The 21,286-nt window shown below is 42.9% G+C and overlaps 1 non-coding gene across 1 annotated transcript; it reads left to right on the top strand.

Moving 5' to 3' along the window:
• The first annotated feature begins 3,879 nt into the window (after positions 1 to 3,879).
• Positions 3,880 to 3,950, top strand: LOC115930325 (small nucleolar RNA SNORD56). Its single transcript, XR_004066964.1, has one exon. It is a non-coding gene; the product is annotated as a small nucleolar RNA SNORD56 (small nucleolar RNA).
• Positions 3,951 to 21,286: the final 17,336 nt, after the last annotated feature.

The following is a 21,286-nucleotide window of genomic DNA, read 5'->3' as shown; positions in this document are numbered from 1 at the left end:
GCTTTTTTTAGCTTAACATTAAGTTGCAAAAAAAGTTCAGTTTCAAGAAATATTTTTCAACAAAATTTTTAATAGTTATCAACTATTTCGTTGTATAGATGTACCATAGTTTATTTGACTAGCTTTCTGTGGTCAGACGGTATTTTTAAAACTAATATGTTTGATAAATTTGACTGTTAAAACGAAGAATATTGGTTATCAACAGACTCGTGAAAAGGTGGAAAACATTCCAAACTAGAAGAAAATATTCACAACACATGCAGCTAACAAGGGAGAGTATTAATGAGCCATATGTAAAGAATTTCTAGAAATAAATAAGCAAAGCTCAACAACCTAATAGAAACATGGGCAAATGAGAATAACAGACATTTCAAATGTAGAAACATATATGACTACTAATAAATGTATAAGGAGATGTGGAACATCATTAATAATGAGGCAAAGCAAGACCAGAATGAGATATTATTTTGCACTAATTTGTTTGGTAAAAATTTTAAAAAGGCCAGGCGCAGTGGCTCATGCTTGTAATCCCAGCACTTTGGGAGGCCGAGGTGGGCGGATCACAAGGTCAGGAGATTGAGACCATCCTGGCTAATATGGTGAAGTCCCGTCTCTACTAAAAATACAAATTAGCCAGGCGTGGTGGCAGGCACCTGTAATCCCAGCTACTCGGGAGGCTGAGGCAGGGGAATGGCTTGAGCCTGGGAGGCGGAGGCTGCAGTGAGCCGAGATCATGGCACTGCGCTACTGCACTCCAGCGTGGGTGACAGAGGGAGACTCCGTCTCAAAATAAATAAATAAATAAATAATAAATAAGTAAATAAAATCTGACAAACTAAGGATTACAAGGGATGTGGAGTTGCAGAGCGAATGCAAATTGGTGCATCCATTTTGGAAAAACAGTTTAGTCTTATAAACTCAATAGGAAAAATTATAATTCTGTGACCTAGTAATTTTTCTTCTGGATATAACCTAAAAGGCCAACAAGCATGTGAAAAAATGCTCAACATTACTGATATCAGAGAAAGCAAATTAAAATCACAGTGAGATATCATCTTACAGCGGTCCAAATTGCTATTATTAACTATTATTGTTGAGACAGGGTCTCGCTCTTCACCCAGGCTGGAGTGCACTGGTGTGATCATAGCTCACTGCAGCCTTGATATCTTGGGCTCAAGCGATCCTCTCACTTCAGCCTCCTGAGTAGCTAGGACTACAGGTGTGAGCCACTATGCCCTGCAAATTTTTTTGATTTTTAGTAGGGACGAGGTCTTGCTATGTTGCCTAGGCTTGTCTCAAACTTCTGGGCTCAAGTGATCCTCCCACCTCGGCCTCCCAAAGTGCTGGGATTACAGGCTTGAGCCACTGCACTTGGCCCCGAATGTCTATTAACAAAAAGTCACCAAATAACAGATGCTGGGGAGGATGCATACAAAAGGGGATGCTTTATACACCCATCGGGGGAATGTAAATTAGTACAAATTCTATGGAGGATAGTATGGAGATTTCTTAAAGCACTAAAAATCAAACGATCATTTGATTGGCAATCCCACTACTGGGTATCTACCCAAAGGAAAAGAAATTGTTATATAAAAAGACATATGCACTATGAGGTTTAATGCAGCACTATTCAAAATAGTAAAGTTATGGAATCAACCAAAGTGTCCATCAATGGATGAATGGATAAAGAAAATGTGGTATATATATATATACACACTATGGAATACTATTCAGCCAGAAAAAGGATGAAATTATGTTTTGTGCAGCAACATGGATGGAGCTGTAAGCCATTAAGTGAAATAACTCAGAAACAGAAAGTTAAATACTGTATGTTCTCAACTACAAATGGAAGCTGAATAGTGTGTACATGTGGACACACAGCATGGAATAACAGACACTGGAGGTTTGGAAGGGTGGGAGGTGGGAGGGGATGGGGGATGAGAAATTACTTAATGGGTACAATGTGCATTATTCTGGTGATGGTTACACTAAAAGCTCAGACTTCACCCTAGGCAATATATCCATGTAACAAAATTGCACTTATACCCCTTGAATTTATACAATTTTCCCCCAATGCCATATTTTCTAATATCAATTGGAAACAAATCAAATAACAGAATGTGGATGAAAAAGTGTGGTATTTTCCAATAATGGAATGTAACACAGCAGCAAAAAAACACAAAGCGTGTTTTAAATTCCTTGAGACATCACCAAACTGCTTTCCACAGTGGCAGAACTAATTTATATTCCCATCAGCAGTGTATAAGTGTTCCCTTTCCTCCACAACCTTGCCAGTATCTGTTTTTTTTTTTTTTTTTTTTTTTTGACATTTTAATAACGGCCATTCTGACTGATGTGAGATGGCATCTCATTGTGGTTTTGATTTGTATTTCTCAGCAATCCCACTATTGGGTATATACCCAAAGGAATGTAAATCTTTCTACCATAAAGACATGCACATGTATGTTCATCGCAGCGCTATTCACAATGGCAAAGACACAGAATCAACCTAAATGCCCATCAGTGGTAGACTGGATTTAAAAAATGTACATATACACTATGGAATACTATGCAGCCATAGAATAGAATGAGATCATGTTCTTTGCAGCAACATGGATGGAGCTGGAAACCATCATCGTAAGCAAACTAATACAGGAACAGAAAACCAAACACTGTATGCTCTCACTTATAAGTTGGGAACTAACCTTTGAGTATACATGCACACAAAGAAGGAAACAATAGACACTGAGGCCTACTTGAGGGTGGAGGGAGAGGACCAAAAAACTACCTATCAGGTATTATGCTTATTACCTGGGTGACAAAATAATCTGTACACAAACCCCCAATTTACCTATATAACAAACCTGCACATGTACCTCTGAACCTAAAATGAAAGTTAAGAAAAAAAAAGTAAATCAGAAAAGTAAAAAACAAAAAACAAAAATTAAAACACAAACAAAGGGTGGAAAAGGCAACAATATGGCGAACTTCGATACAGCTGGCAGTGCTTGCACCTGTCCTGCCTCTGGCCCTCATGCTCATATCTTCAGTGTCCACCAGCTGGAGTGCACTTTGCCATCTCCATTGCAGGCTGGAAACCCCGGGAATTGACATTCCTTGGGAAGAGTTCTCAATCTTTGAATGACAGGAGTTGGTAAACCCCAGCTGCCTCACTGCCCGGGTGAGATAACTCTGAAGTATGTATATGTACACCCTGAGCTTCCCCAGAGAGGTTAAGCTCCAGTTGCTGTCAGTGGTGGTTGGTTTGATAATGCACCTAAAAAAATTCATTTCAATAGTTTTTGGGATAAGATGGTTTTTTGGTTACGTGGATAAGTTCTTTAGTGGTGATTTCTGAGATTTTAGTGTACCTGTAACCTGAGCAGTGTACCACCCCCTCCCAACCTCCCCACCGTGAGTCCCCAAAGTCCATTATATAATTCTTATGCCTTTGCACTTTTATAAAAAAAAGAGATGAAACACACATGACACAAATTAATCATTTAAAAAGGAACAGTTCAGTGGCAATGTTGTGCAACCACCACTTTCTAGTTCCAAAATGTTTTCATTATCCTAAAAGGAAACCCATATTCATGAAGCTGTTGCTTCTCATATGCTGTGCTTTTGTTGACTGTCTTTCCTTCCCTGTCTCATTTCTCTACCTTCATCCCAAACAATTTGCACTTGAATCCTTGTCCTAAGTCAGCTTTTGGGAGAACTCAAATGAAGGTGCTTGGGAATGTCATATTAGGTAAGAGGAAAAAAAATTCCAAGAAGTTACATGCAAGTTGATACTCATTTTTTAAGTTAAAAACTAAAATAAAAACATACTTTGAGGTATACATATCAGATGTAAAAAGAGTGTAAAAATGCAAGCAACTACAATGATGACAATATTTTCCATCAACAGAAATTAACCTAGTGAGTTTCGATATTTAGGGTATGAGTGAAAATAAAAATGCAAGCAAGGCATTGATGACTGAGATTCAGGAAGGCGGCAACATGAGGTAAGAGGAGTAGGAAGATGGGCTTAGGAGACCACAGGGTTGGATGTGAGTTGTTGACAGAGTCCTAGGTTTTGTTGTTGATGATGAGTTTCTATAAGCTAATGATATTTAAAAAATGACTAATAAAATTATTAAAAGCATAGATCAGAGATAAGAATGTGTCATACCAAATATTATAATGAGCCCAATCTGTGCAAATAAGCAAAACTGACATCAGTGGAATTCAAGTAAAAAGAGGACAGTATTTAAATTTTCCAAGTCCCATGTGGTAGGCTGAAGAAAGAGTTTTAAAAAGTGTATTTTATGTTGCTTTTACTTGAGAAGGGATTTAATGCACTTTTCCTTTATCTTCCCTAGAAGATCATTCAAAAGGTCATAACCTAAAAGCCCATTAATAGGGAGAAGTTATATTAATGAGCATTGTTCTTCATGGCCTATGATGCAGTCATTCAAAAGATCAGATTAGATAGATGTGTCAATATACGGAGATATCCATGCTTCATTGATAAGTTAAAGAAGTTGAAGATATGTTTTATATGATCCTATCTTTGAAGACAATTTTTTTGTCATATAAAATGTGATAAGTAATTTATTATATATGTTGTATATATGTGTAACCATTTATATATGTATATGAGCATATATAATTATATATTGGAAATAACTTCCCCAGTATTGTTAACAATGTTTTTCTATGTGATAGAATTATGAAAAGTTTCTTTTTTCTTTTTTTTTTTGAGACAGAGTCTTGCTCTGTCACCCAGGCTAGAGTACAGTGGTGGGATCTTGGCTTATTGCAAACTGCCTCCCGGGTTCAAGTGATTCTCCTGCCTCAGCCTCCCAAGTAGCTGGGACTACAGGCTGCATGCCACCACAGCCAGCTAATTTTTTTGTATTTTTAGTAGAGACAGGATTTCGCCATGTTGATCAGGCTGGTCTTGAACTCCTGACCTCAGGTGATCCACCCACCTCAGCCTCCCAAAGTGCTGGGATTATAGGTGTGAGCCACTACACCTGACTGAAAATTTTCTATTTTCTAAGTTATGCATATCTATATGGGTTAAATATTTTTAGTCAGAAAATCCAATAAAAATGAATAATAAGAAATTATGTATTCAGTAGATATAGTTCTGTAAGTTCTTATATAGTTATTGTGTTGTTATTGTTACTTTGTATAGCTACTCTGTTAGAGTTTGCAAAGTACATCTTCAACTAATTTCTCTTCCATCCATGAGTATGGGTAAATCCACACTGTCTTTTAAATTATGTTGCTTTCATTTCACAGAGCCATATTTTATCACCAATGACTTTTCCTCCCCATTTTAAAAGCTCTTTGAAAATAATTTTTTTTCCCTTCCTGCTTGCTACTTTTTCCACTCTCCTGGCCAAGTGTATGTCCTGTGGTCTAAAGTTGCACATACTGTTTTTTGTTAAGACCAGTTACTATGAAATATGATGTTTATGTGTGACATAGATAAATGTTAACGTCATTGTTGGCCACTCTGTAATTTGATGACAGAGTTCTGGGAGATTCTGTAAGGTGAGAAACTTTCTGCCTCTGACATTTGAAAACCCAGAGAAGTAAGCAATTTTAGAAAATTGAAAACATGAATGACAAGAACAAAAGAAAACAAAACTAAGTTCATTCCTTGGGTCGAGTGGTTATTCTTCCTCCCTATGTCTGGGCCGGAAAGATTTCTTCTTCACATGTCCCTTGGCAAACTGTTATCCTTCTGACCTAATTTGGAGACTAGGTGTTCTCCAGTGGCTGAAATGGTGAGGAAATGAGATGCAACTGTATTTTGTTTCAGTTTCGTATGTACTTGGGTACCTTTCTTGCAGTGGGTCATGAGTTTCAGGCATCTTATGGAAAACCTGGGAGCCCTTGGTGCTGAAAAAATTGAGTTTCAGATAGAATGTGCTTTTAGAACTCCTGATTAGAGAATGCTGGGAATACAAGTTTCTTGCTTTGTTTTGAAAGTTCTTTTTCCTCTAAACCACGCAAATGTTTTTTCAAAAACTTTTCTCATTCTTGATGATGATGATGATTTTTTTTGCCTACAAATTGGAACAAAAAAGATTTTTTTCTGCATAAAGAATAAAAGGAATATATATCTTTCTTTGAAAATTTCTCCTAGTCCAATATTTTTTGACACCTTGTGAATTGTAACAGGAGGATTGCTTATAAGCAGCTGTAAATTCTCAGTCTACTTAGTGTGCATAAGTGTGCCTTATCCTGCAAGGTAATTTTTACAATGTTGACACTCATGATACCACCTATGACACAATCTTGCCAAAAATAAATTGACCCTGAATCAATTAAGTCTCTAATTCCAACTGCAATGTACAGAAACTACAGAGGACAGATGAACATGTAACAATAGCACCACAAGGATGCATTAGCAAATTCCAGACTGTCTTTGATGATTAGAATAATGATTCCTCAAAGATGTCCACGTCCTAATCCCTGTAATCTGTGACTATATTAGGTTATGTGGCAAGGGAGAGTTAAGGTTGTAGGTGCAATTAAGATTGCTAATCAGCTGACCCTGAGAAGGGTGAGATTTCTCTTGGATTATCTGGATGAGTTCGGCATAGTCACAAGGATGCTTGTAGATGAAAGAGGGAGGTAGTAGAGTCAATATCAGAGTGATGTCATGTGAGAAAGGCTCAACTGCATTGCTGGCTTTGAAGGCGGAGGAAGGGGGCCATGAATTAAGTGGCCTCTAGAAGTTGGAAAAGCAAGAAAATGGATCCTCCTCTGTAGCCTCCAGAAAAGAACACAGCTCTGCTGACATCTTGATTTTAGCCCCTTGACATCTGTGTCAAATTTCTGCTCTCCAGAGCTGTAAGATAATACATTTGCGTTGCTTAAGCCGTTAAACCTGTGGTCACTTGTTGCAGCAGAAATAGGAAACTAAAATATGACCTGTTTATTTCAACAAAGAAAATGCATATCTAAAATGGAGATGGTAGTTGATGCTGTCAGTGCCTCCCCATAGTCGGTACTGGAGGTCAGCTGCACACTGCTTTTGCACACACCAAGGCTTCCTGTGTGTCTGCCTGAGGGTCACTCTGGCTGCTGAACTGTGCTGGCTCTGTCCACAGGGCAGGTGGTAAGTGCTGAGAGTTCATGCCCCAGGAGCAACCTTCTGCCAAGGCGGGATGGGAGTTGGTAAATAGAGGCTCCGATTCCCATGCTGGACATTGTCTGCAAGGTCCTAAGTCTCCGAGGATTTCACACCATCTGCCCCAAGTGGCTACTGTTTCTGAAGGTGCACTTTACTGGCTCATGTTCCTCCTCTCTGGGTCATTTCTCTACTTCCTTACCATGTTTTCTGGGACTGCTTCCAAAATCAACTGTTTGTACCCAAATTCTTGTCTGCAGATATGCTTTTGGTGGAGCCCAAACTAAGACAGAGGGGAACCTATGGTTTTATAGAGACTTAAGAGACACAACAGTCTGTCACAATCTTTGGACCTTATTTGGATACTGATTTAAACAAACAAACAAGCAAACAAAATACCTGAAAAGCGTTAATGACATTGATAAGATAACTGGACCAGACATTTGATAATATTAAGAGATGATTGTAGGCCAGGCATGGTGGCTCATACTCATAATCCTAACACTTTGGGATGCCGAGGCGGGTGGATCACTTGAGGTCAGGAGTTCAAGACCAGCCTGGCCAACGTGGTGAAACCCCATCTCTACTAAAAATACAAAAATTAGCTGGAGATGGTGGTGGGCACCTATAATCCCTGCTAATTGGGAGGCTGGAGTAGGAGGATTACTTGACCCTGGGAGGTGGAGGTTGCAGTGAGCTGAGATCACACCACTGCACTCCAGCCGGGGCAAGACTGTGTCTCAAAAAGAAAAAAAAAAAGATGATTGTATCCCACTGCTGCCACCAATAAAAGAGGTGATTGTCAAATTTTGAAGTGGGATAATGCTATTGTGGTTATGTTAAAACAAATAGTCTTTATCTTTCAGAGATACATTCTGAAATATTGATAAATACATTGATAATTGATACAAGGTTTAGGATTTGCTTCAAAATAATGCAAGAGTTAAAGGAAGAGAGAGTGTAGATGAAAGAATAGCCATGAGCTGATAATTTTTGAAATTGGGAGATGAGTAGAAGGGGTTTATGACACTATTTGTCCTACTTTTATATATGTTAGACTTTTCCACAATAAAAAGTGTAGAAATGCTCACTTATCTAACACACTGCCTTTGAATCAGGCTGTGTGCGCACCATTGAGCAAGAGTAGTTTTGACTGCTCTTTGGGTTTTGGGGTGGACTTTGGGATCAGATCAACCTGTATTCAAGTCTGATCCTGGTTTATCTTGGATGGTCAGTTGTGTGTGGGGTTGGGACAATCCGGGGGACTGGAAAGTGGGGGATGGAGGAGAGTCTCTGGGAAGCAGATAATTCCAAACAAAGGATACTTCGTGACTAAAGATATGGAAGCGAAAACAGACAGGAAGAACAAAGCTTCAGGCTGGGAGATTGATTTGGGGCTGCAAGGCTATATTACTCTGGGCTCTCCAGAGAAATTGAACTAATAGCATGCATGTGTGTGTGTGTATTTACATAGTTATAAATATACCTAGTATGGTTATTTATATATATTGTATAATATGTATACAAAATAGTTTGAGTTTGTGTATATATATATATACACACACACATATATGTGAGTTGTGTATATATATGTGTATATATGTGTATGTGTGTATATATATATGTCCAGAGAGAGAGAAACTGATATTTGTTTTAAGAAATTGGCTTATGCAATTATGGAACATGGCAAGTTGAAAATCTGCAAGGTAGGCAGGCTAGAGGCTGAGAGGAGTTGATGTTGCAGCTTGAGACTGAATGCAGTCTGGAGGCAGATTTGCCTCTTCCTCTGGGAACTTCAGTGTTTTTTTTTTCCTCTTAATTCCTTCAACTGATTGGACAAGGCCCACCCACATTATAGAGGTCAATCTGCTTTACTGTGAGTCTACTAATGTAAATGTTAATCTCACCTAAGAAAATACCTTCACAGCAACATCTGATCTGGTATTAGACCAAATATCTGGGTACTGCAGCTTAGCCAAGTTGACATATAAAATTAGCAGTCCCCAGGGGCCATTGTAGTACTCCAGAGAAGATGTAATAAGAGTTTAAACCAGTACATTGGCAGTGACAGTTATGAGGAGATAGTGGTGGCTCACATCTATAATTCCAGCACTTTGGGAGACCAAGGCAGGTGGATCTCCTGAGGTCAGGAGTTTGAGACCAGCCTGGCCAACATGGTGAAACACCGTCTCTACTAAAAATACAAAAATTAGCCAGATGTGGTGGCACAGGCCTGTAGTTCCAGCTACTTGGGAGGCTGAGGCAGGAGAAGCAATCACTTGAACCTGGGAGGCGGAGGTTGCAGTGAGCTGAGATTGTGCCACTGCACTCCAGCCTGGGCAACAGAGTGAGATTCTGTCCAAAAAATAAATAAGTAAATAAATAAATAAATAAATAAAAAAGAAGGGATAGATGTGAGTGCTTTTGAGGTGTTAGAGTTCACAGCACTGGATGTGGGTAAATGAGTAGACCAAGTTTTCAGTACGGATGCTGGGGTAACATTTAGCAACATGAGAAGAAAGAGGAATCTAGGTTATTCCCAGGTGATGACTGAGCAGCTACTGTGTTCCTGGCATGGAGCTGGTTCTTGGGATATGAGAGAGAGTAAGATGGACAAGGTGTCTGCTCCCCTGGAGCATGTGATCCTGCAGGAGAGGCAGACATTGAACAGCTGTTATCAGTGAGCTGAGGGCTATAGGAAGAATGAATGCTGGGGGCGAAGGTATCATCAACAAAAATGAACCAGGTCAAGAGGCTCTGGAATGTCTCTCCCCAGGAAGTGACTGGTAAGCTGAGCTTAGAGGAATAAGCAGGAGTTTGGCCATGAGGAGGGGAAACAGCATTCCAATTAGAGGGAAGAACAGTGAGCAAAAGTTCAGAGTCTGGAAAGAACATAGAGAACTGACGGCTCTTATTTTGTATAGGATATTTGCTTTGAGAAGCAAATAATCATTCTTCTTCTTTTCTCTTGTGTGCAAATGGCATGTGCCTATATTGACCTGACCTAAAGCAAGTTAGGTTTGTGTATTGAAAAGCAGGCCATGTCGTGCAAGCCTTCTTCAGGTTATTAAGAAAAGTTATCCTGTAAGGTTGAAATTCAGGATCTTCTACAACTTTACTAACAGACTGACAAGCTTACAAATCAGTAACTGAACCCTAAGTGTATACAGGGATAATTGATTGGGAGGGTAGAAAGAGAGTTCAGCTGGAAGGAGATCAAGGTTCTAGTCCCCACTCTGCTGCTTCCTGGCTGTGTGATTTATTATTATTATTATTTTTGATATGTAGTCTTGCTCTGTTGTCTAGGCTGGAGTGCAGTGGTGCGATCCCGGCTCACTGCAACCTCTGCCTCCCAGGTTCAAGCAATTCTCCTGCCTTAGCCTCCCAAGTAGCTGGGATTACAGGCACCCACCACCATGCCTGGCTAATTTTTGTATTTTTAGTAGAGATGGGGTTTTGCCATGTTGGCCAGACTGGTCTTGAACTCCTGACCTCAAGTGATCCACCTGCCTTGGCCTCCCAAAGTGCTGGGATTACAGGCGTGAGCCACCATGCCCTGCCTGTGTGGTCTTGAACAAGTTACTTAGCCTCTCTGGATGCTGATTTTTTTGTGTCAGAAAAATTTGGATATTGGACAAGATCACTTCTAGTTCTAGGATTGTTATGATTATATGGGTTTGGGTGATGTGCAATAGGAAAAAAATACATGATGTTCTCAGGTAATTCCTCAAACACCAATATTTCTGTATTTGTTAAACATCGGCTCCAGGCAGACTCTGTTTCAGGTGCTGGGGATTTAATGGGGAATAAGAGAGACAAGATTCTGCCTTAAAGGAACTAATTGGGCCAGAGGTAAGAGACAGACAAGTGGCAGCAGATGTACACGCAGGACAAGTGCAGATTGTGATAAAGGGAGATTGTGTAAAGATAACAAACAGGATGATGTGAGAAGACTCTGTGTGTGTGTGTGTGTGTGTGTGTGTGTGTGTGTGTGGTTGTATTGGTGGAGAGTATCAGATAGGGCCAATCTGAGAAGCAGCATGGAGCAGAGACTGAGTGATCACAGAGACTTAGCCATCCAAAGAGCTGGGAGAATGCCAGGTGGAAGGAATGGCAAGTGCAAAGGCCCTGAGGCAGCATATAGTTAGCCTGCTGGAGAACAGGGAAGGGGCATATTGTATCAAGAAAAATGAATGAAGAGGAACATGGCTGGAGATAACCAAAAAGTAGCCATAGCCACACATAGCAGGCCTTGTAGCCTCAGTGAGTTGGATTTTATATTTTATTTATTATTAAAAATGTTTTCTCCTCCCAGCTCAGACCTATATTTTTTATTTTTTTTTTTGAGACAGGGTCTCACTCTGTTGCGCAGGTTGGAGTGCAGTGGCATGATTACAATTCACTGCACACTTGCCCTCCCAGGCCCAAGAAATCCTCCCACCTCAGCCTCCCAAGTAGCTGAGACTACAGGCATGCACCACCATGGCCAGCGAATTTTTTGTATGTTCTTGTAGAGATGGGGTTTTGCCATGATGCCCAGGCTAGTCTCAAACTCCTGGGCTCTGGCGATCTGCCCACCTCGGCTTCCTAAAGTGCTGGAATTATAGGCGTGAGCCACTGCACCTGGCCAAAAGTTGGATTTTATTATCGAAAATGAGAATGCACTTAACTGGTGCCTCAGTCAATGGTGGCATTTAACTGAAATGAACTCATACTAGTCCCCCTGCCAAAAGATCCTCTTTCAGTGCTCCCCATCTCAGTAAATAAGCTATTTATGTATTTTACAAATGCTTATGTGCCAGGCCCTGTTCCAGGTGCTGAGAATGCAGTGGCAAACAAAGCCATTGGTCCCTGCTCTAATGGATATATAGGACAATGAGGGAGACAGGCAGTGACTAAGTGAACAAGTAAACAGGTAACATGCTCCGTGGAAATGAGTTATGGAGAAAGATAAAGTAGGATTGAGATGTGGACATCTTTGGAGGGTGGTTATTCTGCCTGTGACACCCATTTGTGGGGATGGGCATTGCTGATTTATGGTGGGAGGCCAGGGAAAGTGTCTTGGATAAAGAGACACTTGAGGCCTTGTGGGAAGAAGGGAGTGAGCCATGAGGATGCCTGGGGAGGTGGTTCCAGGGAGTAGAAGTGGCCAGTGCAAAGACCCCAAGGCATCACTCGGGGAGGGAAAACAGGGGGAAAAGAAGCCAGAGAGTTTATGGAGGGCCTTGTATGTCATGGTAGAACTTGGGCCTTGATCCTGAGAAAGATGGGGAACAAATGGAAGGTTGAGCAGAGGAGGAATGGGATCTCGGGTTTCACGGGATGCCACTGGCTTTGGGTGGATAATAGATGGTGGAGGGACCAGGCTGGACACAGGGAGGCCATGCAGGAGGCTTCTGCAACAGTGCAGGGAGAGGTGGCTTTGACAGGGCAGGTGGGTGATGGCTGTCATTGCCCGTCTTGGTAACCTGGGCTGCTGTAACACATCACTACAAACTGGGTGGCTTAAAACAATAGAAATGTACCCTCACAGTTTTGGAGGCTGGAAGTTTAAAATGAAGGTGTTGTCAGGGCGTGCCCCCACCAAAAACCCTAGGGAAGAATGCCTCCTTGCCTCTCGCAGCTTCTGTGGCTCCCGGCAATGCTTGGCGTCCCTCCACTTGTGATTGCATCCCTCTAATCTCTGCCTTCATCTCCACTGTGTGTGTTGCTGTGTCCTCTCCTCTTCTAAAAGAACACAGTCATTGGGTGAGGGTTCACCTTAACCCATCATGACTTCATTCTAGCTTGACCAGTTACATCAGCAAAGACTTTTTCTCCAAATAAAGTCAAAATCAGAGGTCCTGGATGTTAGGATTTGGACATATCTTTTTGAGGAACAGAATTCAATCCATGACATTGCCCAAGCCAGAGTCTTGCGGCCCATCCTGGAACCATCCTTCTTCCCCTGCACTGCTCACACCAGCCAGCCCCAAGTGCTGCTGCCTGTTCATCTCCTGTTCTCCACGCTGGCCTCCCCGCCCATCTTTTCCCAATCCAGCAGAAAAGCAATCGTTTTAGGGTGAACATCTGATCGTGTCCTCTTGCTTGAAACCTTTCTGTGCATCCCCGTTGCTCAGAGAAGAAAGCCCCAAAACCTTCCTTTAATCTTCAGAGCCTTGTGTGATTGGCCCTCTGTGGACTCACCAGGTGCATGCTGAGGTACAGTCCCCTTCTTCCTTCATCCCAGTCCAACCACGTCCTCTGAGAAGTCCTCCCTGGCTTTTCCCAATTTAGGTCATGTCCCCTTTCTTTATGTATCAACATTACAATGAGATACTTAACCGTGTGAGTATCTGTTTGATGTGTATCCCCCACTGGACTTTAAACTCTATGAGACCAGGGACTCTGTCTTGTTTATCCAGGTATCCCCAGAGCCCAGCACCTTGCCTGGCACACAGTAGGTGCTCAATAAATGCTTGAATGAATGAGTGAGCATCCTGTACTTGATAGTATTCTCATTGACTCTCAGCCCCATGAATGGGCATCATTGTTGCAGACTGATTAGTGCAGCATTTTTGACGACGTTTTCCCAGTTTATGGACTTAGTACACAATCAACTAATAATTGCATTATTAGTTATCCAATTATTTGTTCAACGACCATTTCCCTGGATAGAATGTAAATGTCACAAGGTCCTCTGTTTACCATTATTATCCCCAGCATGATGCCAGGGGCACACGGGACATTATTGATGAGGGTGGGTAAATGGATGAATGAATGAATGAACCATGCCCAAATCTAGGCCGACAACAGGCATTTTTGCCCACACTCATCACTCATAGGCTCCATGTCTATCCCAGCCTCCCCTCTAGTATTCGTTTCCTACTCCTGCTGTAAAAATGACCCCAAATATTATTATCTTGCAGCTCTGCAGGTCAGAAATGGGCCTCCCTGGGCTAAAGTCAAGGTGTGAGCAGGGCTCTGTTCCTTCTGGAAGCTCTAGGGAAGAATCAATTTCCTTGTCTTTTCCAGCTTCTGGAGGCTACCCGCATTCCTTGATTCATGGCCTCTTTCATTTTCAAAGCCAGCAATGGCTGGTCGAGTCTTTCTGATATCATCTCACTCTGCCACTGACTCTCCTGCCTCACCCTTTACTCTTATTTATTTATTTTTTTTTTGAGACAGCATTTTGCTTCATAGCTCACTGCAGCCTCAACCTTTCTGGCTCAAGTGATCCTCCCACCTCAGCCATTCTCCCACCTCATCCTCTCAATTATAGTCCGGAGTAGCTGGGACTATAGGCATGTGCCACCATGCCTGGCTAATTAATTTTTTATTTTATTTTTTAAGAGATGGAGTTGCACTATTTTGCCCAGGCTGGTCTGGAACTCCTGGGCTCAAGCGATCCTCCCACCTGGACTTCTCTAAATGCTGGGATTACAGGCATGAGCCACCATGCCCAGCCTGCATGGACTCTTGTGATTACATTGGTCCCATCCAGATAATCCAGAGTCATCTCCCTATGTTGAGGTCAACTGATGAGCAACCTCAGTTTCACCTGCTCCCTTAATACCCCCTTGCCCTGTCACCCAGCATATTTACAGGTTCTGGGGATTAGGAAGTGGACGTCTTTGGAGGGTTGTTATTCTGCCTGTCACACCTCTTTAATTTTCTTATTGTTTGAATAAAGCCTGCAGTCATGGTGTGTGCAGTGGGAAGAGAGAAGGGGGAAGGGGAAGGGCTCACCATGTGTAGGGAGGACCTTTGTCAGTAGATCACACTTGAATGTGGGGTCATTGCCTAAAGCATTAGACTCAGCTTCAAGAGTCGATCTGTTTCCTGCTTTGCCAACCCAGACATGGCTATCCCTTAAACAGGACTGAATATGTATGAATCAATGGCTGGGATTTGTTTTCCCACTGAGTGTGGAGCCTGTACCCCTGCCAGGGTAGACAGCGGGATGGTGCTCATGTCCCAGTGATATGTGGGAGTGAAGGCGCCCTTCCCTCCACTAGCCTCCCAAAGTAAATGGAGGCCAAACCTCTGCCTGATTTATCTCTTCTCCTTGATCCTCCCTTGCCTACCCTCGGGTTTGAAACTCAGAAGGGAGAAAGAAGAGCCTGAACTTTCAGCACAGCTCTACTGCTCACAAGCTGTGGGACCTTCAGCATGTCGCCTCCTTGCAGCCACCCTGCTTTTCTGTAAATTGGGCATGATGAGAACACCTGCATTGCAGGCCTGTTGGGTGGATTAGACAAGGAAGGCATCTGCAAAGCACTTTGATATACTGTGCATACAGTAGGTGCTCAATAAATGCTTGCTCTTGTGCCCTTGCCCTATTCCGGCCATGACTTTACTTTGCATTACTCCATACCAGTCTCAGCTCTGCTATTACAGACAGAATGCCATTTTGGACTTGTCTTCAAGCTCATTAAAGAGTGTGCAGGCCAGTTATGGTGGCTCACGCCTGTAATCCCAGCACTTTGGGAGGCTGAGGCAGGTGGATCATGAGGTCAGGAGTTTGAGACCAGCCTGGCCAACATGGTGAAACCCCATCTCTACTAAAAATATAAAAATTAGCTGGGTATGATGGCCAAATCCCAGCCATTGATTCATACATATTCAGTATGGGTATGATGGCAGGCGCCTGTAATCCCAGCTACGCGGGAGGCTGAGGCAGGAGAATCATTTGAACCCTGGGAGGTGGAGGTTGCAGTGAGCCGAGATCATGCCACCGCACTCCAGTCTGGGTGACAGGGTGAGACTCCGTCTTAAAAAAAAAAAAAAAAAAAAAACCAGTGTGCAAGACTACAATATGTTCTAAGAAGCAGCGACTAAACTTTGATGCAGGTCCAGCACTTGTACCAGGCAGGCAAATTTGGCAAACACTCGGCAATAGCCTTAGTGGAGCTGCAGACACCCTTGGTCCAGCTTGAGGGCAGATCACCAAACCGGATCACGTCCCAGTAAGTCCTAACTAAAGATGCTCCCATCGGACTCACATACAGAGTATTTACTCAAGGAGTGTTTGCTGAACACCAACTTAGCACCAGGCACGCAGGCTCGGTGGTGGAGATGACATCATTCCGCCTGGGTGGCTGTGCTGCCTGGGAGAGAACTCATAGGCCATATGGACAGCTTGGGAGCACAGGAAGTCCTTTTACAGAACTTTCCACATTTTAGGAGTGAAGGATGATAGGAATGGGGCTTTGAAACCCTGAGCCCTTAATAGGCAGAATCCCACATGGTGTTTACTTCACCCTCAGGCACCCTGGCCTCACTTAGCAGTGCTGCAATTAACACAATACCACTGTCAGAATAACCTCTAACCACAGCCCCGGCTACATCGCTCACCTCTTTGGTGGCTTCTCTCTACTCGTAGGATAAACCCAAGCTCCTTAGCCCGGAGGACTCCTTACAGGGTCCTCCCCAGCTGGGCACCCACCCACCCTCACTGCTATGCTCTGAATGTTTGTGCCCCATCCCTAATTTCTATGCTGAAATCCTCACCCTCAAGGTGATGGTACTAGGAGGTGAAGCTTTTGGGAGGTGATTCAGTCATGGAGGTAGAGCCTTCTTGAATGGGATAAGTGCCTATGAAAAATGAATTCCCAGGAGGTGCCTTGTTCCTTCCACCACATGAGGACACAGTGAGAAGGCGCCATCCACAAGCCAGAAAGCGGTCCTCACCAGACACCAAATCTGCCCTCATCTTGGACTTCCCAGACTCCAGAACTGTGAGAAGTAAATTCTTTTAGCCAGGTATGGCAGCTCATGCCTGTAATCCTTGCACTTTGGGAGGCCAAGGTGGGTGGATCAGCTGAGGTCAAGAGTTCAAGACCAGCCTGGCCAACATGGTAAAACCCCATCTCTACTAAAAATACAAAAATTAGCCAGGCATTATGGCTCATGCCTGTGGTCCCAGCTACTTGGGAGGCTGAGGCAGGAGAATTGCCTGAACCCGGGAGGCAGAGGTTGCAGTGAGCTGAGATCATGCCACTGCACTCCAGCCTGGGCAACAGAGTGAGACTCAGTCTCAAAAATAAATAAATTCTTTTTCTTTATAAGCCACTCAGTCTGAGGTATTTTGTTATAGCAGCTCAAATGGACTAGTTGGAAAATCTCTCTTAGCTTCATCCCTCTTTTCCACTCCTAGCAGCTAGAGTTTCTCTAATCTCTTCAAAGGCCACATTTTCTCTCTCACCTCTTAACCCTCTCCTTGGCTAGTCCCTCTGCCTTGAGCACTGTTCCCTCCCATCCTTTGCCTAGCCAACTCCAATCATCTTTAGGCTTCAGCATAAATCTCACCTCCTCCTGGAAGCCTTCCATGATACCTCCATGCTAGGTCGTCCTCCTGTGCCCTCCAGATGGCCCTGAGCTCTGTCTTTTCCAGAACTCATCACTTTGAATTATACCTGCCTCATCCCTGTCTGTCTTCCAGGAAGACTGGCATCTCCTGAAGGTTGAAGCAGAGTCTGATTTGCTCTCGGTTGCATCTGCAGTGCCTGTATTAGTTTCCCAGAGCTGCAGTAATTAAATATCAAAAACTGGGTAGCTTAAAACCACATAAATTTATTCTCTTACAGTTCAGGAAGCCAGAAGTCCAAAACCAAGATGTCAACAGCATTAGTTTGTTTTGTGGAGCTCAGAGGGAAAATTTGTTCCATGCCTCATCCTCATCCTCAGCTTCTTGGGAAGTTTTTGGTGTTTATTTTTTAATTTTTTTTTATTTTTTGCTTGCAACAGCATCACTCCAGTCTCTGCCTCTGTTTTCCCATGGTCCCTGCCCTGTGTGCCTTTCTCTGTCTTCTTTTAAGGACAACAATCATTGGACTTAGAGCCCACGCTAATCCAATATGACTTTATATTAACTGGATTATATCTGCAAAGACACTATTTCCAAATAATTTCACATTCATAAGTGCTGAGGGTTAGGACTTGAACATATCTTTTCAGGGGATAATATTTAACTCACAACACTGTCTACTTCATCTGTTCATTGTAAATATTTGATGAGTGAATGACTGAATGCAGAAAGAAACAAACAGGTTGCCTAGGAGTCCCTCTTTTTTGAGGAAATGTTGAATCTGTGTTGTCACATAAAAGAAAGAATGTAGAACAGGAAAAAGAAATGTACAAGAGAATTTAGATTAAAGCATGCATTCACACACACACACACACACACACACACACACACACACACACACACCCTTGCCTAGCGCAGCTGTGGGCTGGACATGGGAGTGGTGGCCCTGGGCGGGATGCTGGGCAGCCATTCTCCCCTGTCCCTTCCGCCCCCTACCTGTCCACCAGGGCCACGCTGTGGTGGGGCCCAGGCACCATTTTATTAGTTGTGATCCACTGTGGTTAATTCTCTTAATCTAGACTTACGTGCCCATAAAGCCCAGACCTCAGGTATTGGATTTCCCTGATCAAAGGGTGACATATGGGGGGCGCTGCCCAGGAGGGCTCAGCAAGGCTCATAAACATGGCCCGGGACACACACACACACACACACACACACTCCAAAAGATGGGCCGATCAATGGCTGGGGTGATCCCGTGTGAAATATGACTGCCGCTTAAATGCAGCTTCTGGGATTTATGGCCGGGTATTAATCTACCCTGCTTAATGCCTTGACCTCTGCCCTCCAGCAATTCAAGGGACGGTGCCAGTGAGGCCAGAAGCTAATTCCATGGATTAAAGCAGAAGGAGCCCCCAGCATTTGGAAGTGTCAGGGACAGTTTAAGCGCTAGCAAAATGTCCCAGCTCTCCCTATTAATGGTGGCTGGGAATGGTTGGGTTTTTCAAGCAGGCAACACACAGAAGGATCGTAGGGGAAAGGACCTTTTGGTAAATGCAATCAGTTTCCTTCTCTAGTCCAGGCCTGTATGTACTTAATTCCTCTCTCTTCCTAGCCTCCAGGACTCTGCACATCAATTTCTTCCTAGAGTACACTTTGCTTTGTGCATAGTCAGGTTGCACCTTAAATGCCACCTCCTCCAGGGAGCCTTCCTAGCCCCTATGCCTTGTTAATGCTGTTCACTTGACCCTGAATAGCCTCAGAATTGTCACTCATTTTTCTAGTCTTATTCATCCACCAAATTAAACTTCTGAGGGCAGGAACTGAGTTGTCACCTAAACCTACTAGAGAGCCAAACTCATTGTAAAAACTCAACCAATATTTATTATACGAGTGAATCAAAAGAATTCAAGCAGCAACTAAGACTACAGTTGATTTTTTTTTTTTTTGAGACAGGGTCTTGCTCTGTTGCCCAGGCTGGAGTGCAGTGGCTCTATCACAGCTCACTGCAGCCTCGACCTCACAGGGTCAAGCAATCCTACCACACTCAAGCAGCTGGGAGTACAAACATTCACCGTCAGGCCTGGCCAATTTTTAAAATTTATTTGTAGAAATGGGGTCTTGCTATGTTGCCCAGGCTGGTCTTGAATTCCTGGGCTCAAGCAATCCTCCTGCGTTGGCTTCCCAAAGGGCTGGGATTACAGGTATGAGCCACTGTGCCCAGCCCAGTTGATGGCTTTGAGGGATAAAATACTTGCATTTGGTGTGTGAAGACTCATGACCATACATGTCCTCATCCTCCCTCTGAGCCTCAGTTTCCTCTTTAGTAAGACAGGACTAAGAGTAGTACTAATTACACACCACCATCATTTGTTCAGTTATTCCACAGGTGTTCATTGAGCACTTCATATGTGCAGGTGCTGATCCAGAATGGGGACAGAGCAATAAACAAAACAGACAAAACCCTTGTCCTGGTGGACAATGACATTCTGGTTGAGGGGTGACAGAAAATATATGAGCTAGTGTTAAGTGGTGAGGAAGAACAACAACAAAAAAAACAGAATTGGGGAATGAAGATTTAGGTGGAGAGTTTGGGATTTTAGATAGGTGGCTAGGGAAAGTCTCATTGACAAGGTAGTAGCTTTTGTTATTTTTGTTTGTTTTTATTGTTATGGATCTTAATATTTAATTTTTTAAAATGTTAATTATGGATACATAATAGTTGTACATATTTATGGGGTACGTGTAATGTCTTGATACAGGCATACAATGTGTGGTGATCAGTTATTTCTTTGTGTTAAGAACATTCTATTCTTTTAGTTATTTAAAAATATCCAATAAATTATTAGCTATAGTCTCCATATTATGCTACTAAATACCAGATCTCTCTCTCTCTCTCTCTCTCTCTCTCTCTCTCTCTCTCTCTCTTTTTCTCTCTTTCTCTCTCTCTCTGATGGAATCTCACTCTGTCGCCAGGCTGGAGTGCAGTGGCATGATCTCGGCTCACTGCAACCTCTGCCTCCTGTATTCAAGCGATTCTCCTGCCTCAGCCTCCTGAGTAGCTGGGATTACAGGCATGTGCCACCACACCGAGCCAATTTTTTTTTTTTTTTTTTGTCCAGCCAATTTTTGTATTTTTAGTAGAGATAGGGTTTCCCCAGGTTGGCCAGGCTGGTCTCGAACTCCTAACCTCAGATGATCCACCTACCTGGGTCTCCCAAAGTACTGGGATTACAGGCATGAGCCACCACGCCTGTCCTAGATCTTATTCTTTCTATCTATTTTTTACCCATTAACCGTCTCCTTTTAATACCCCCCTCCCACTACCCTTCCCAGCCTCTGGTAACCATCATTCTACTCGCTATTGCCATGAGTTCAATTTTCAATTTTTTTTTTTTTGGCTCCCACATATGAGTGAGAACATGCAATATTTGTCTTTCTGTGTCTGGCTTATTTCATAATGTCCTGACATTTAACATAATGTCCTCCAGTAAAGACTAGGAAGTGAGGGAGAGAGACGTGTGACTATCTGGGCATTCCAGGCAGAGAACTGCCAGCGCAAAGGCCTGAGGCAGGACCCTGCCTGGTGTGTTTGAGGAAGAGCCAAGAAGCTAGTGGGATGTAGAGGGAGTGATGAGGAAAGAAGAAGGGATGAAAGACAGAGACTATCTGAGATTAAAATCAGTTAATATATATGAATTCCCAGCACTGGAATTAACTGAACCATCGTCCATTCATACAAGAGAGTTCTATACAACTGTTAAAAGGAATGAGGTAGATGTGTATGGGCTGATACAGGTATATCTCCAGCGGGCAGATCTTCAAGGTATAATTTTATTTTTTATTTTTTATTTTTTGAGACTGAG

Source organism: Gorilla gorilla, chromosome 10 (assembly GCF_029281585.2).
Source record: "Gorilla gorilla gorilla isolate KB3781 chromosome 10, NHGRI_mGorGor1-v2.1_pri, whole genome shotgun sequence".
Taxonomy (NCBI): domain Eukaryota; kingdom Metazoa; phylum Chordata; class Mammalia; order Primates; family Hominidae; genus Gorilla; species Gorilla gorilla.
The sequence above is the reverse complement of the archived record's forward strand: the minus strand, read 5'-3'. Positions and strand labels throughout refer to the sequence as shown.